Source organism: Schistocerca americana, chromosome 4, assembly GCF_021461395.2.
Source record: "Schistocerca americana isolate TAMUIC-IGC-003095 chromosome 4, iqSchAmer2.1, whole genome shotgun sequence".
In the NCBI taxonomy this organism is placed as follows: Eukaryota; Metazoa; Arthropoda; class Insecta; order Orthoptera; family Acrididae; genus Schistocerca; species Schistocerca americana.
In genome coordinates, this window is record NC_060122.1 from 318028053 (window position 1) to 318029410 (window position 1358).

The window sequence follows — 1358 nt, forward strand, 5'->3', positions numbered from 1 at the left end:
AAGTGTAGCGGGACAATGTTGAAAACATACCTGAAAGTACGTTCATAAGCAGAGATAAGAACATCTATGATTGACATGTCATCTAAAGTCGACGTACAATTTTAAAATGTTAGAAATAAGGAAATGAAGTAATACAGAATGCTGTGCTTATAACGTACGTTGTTGTTCTACATTGTTTAGCTCTGGTATTTACAGGGTCACAGAGAAAGCACCTAGGTTTTGGAGGGAAAAGCTGTAATTGTAATGATCTCCACTACAACAGAAACAAGAAGCACAACTTAAGGAAATATAATGTAATTTGTGTTCCAGCTCACAAGCAACATTGAAGCAGATAGTTCCTGTGACTTAGTATGGACAGAGGCTATATTCGACAACCGGAATAAATTAATAACTGGCTCCTTTTACCGACCCCCGGTTTCAGATGAAACAGTTGCTGAACATTTCAAAGAAAACTCGAGTCTCATCGCAAATAGGTACCCTACTCATACAATTATAGTTGGCAGTGACTTCAATCTACCTTCCGTATGTTGACAAAAATACATTTTCAACCCTATAGTGATCGAAAACAGCTTCCGCAATTGTTCTAAACGCTTTTTTAAAATTTATTTTGAACAATTAGTTCACGAGGCCATTCAAACTGTAAATGGTTAAGAAAACACACTTGACCTCTTAGCCACAAATAATCCTGAGCATCACGACGGATACACGGATTAGTGAACACACAGTCGTAGCGAGGCTCAATTCCCCAACAAACAAATACACTAAAACTAAACGCGAAATATATCTATTTATAAAAGCTACTAAAAATTCGGTTGAAGTCTTTCTAAGAGACAGTCTCCAATCCTTCCAAACTATATAAGTGAAGACTATACGTGGCGTAAGTTCAAAGAGATAGTATCAACAGCACTCGAGAGATTCATACCAAATAAATTAATAAAAGACGGCACTGATCCCTCATGGTACACAAAACACGACAGAAAGCTGCTGCAGGAGCACCGAAAAAGGCACGTATAATTTAGACGAATGCAAAATCTCCAAGATTGTGGAAGTTTTACCGAGGCTCGAAATTTGGTGCGGATTTCAGTGGGAGATGCATTTATTAGTTTCCACAACCAAACTCTTTCTAGAAATGTGGCTGAAAATCCATAGAGATTGTGGTCCTGTGTTAAGAAAACCAGCGGAAAGGCTCAGTAAGTACCTTTACTGCGGGTCTAGCGACGGGTGAGGAGGAGGGGGAGACAAGGGACCCAACCCTCTGGAGCAGGTAAAATCGTGGCAAATGTCCGCCGTGGCAAATGTCCGGCGTGACAAATGTCCGCACACCGTCCCTGAGTGGAGAAAATCTCCGACCCAGCCGA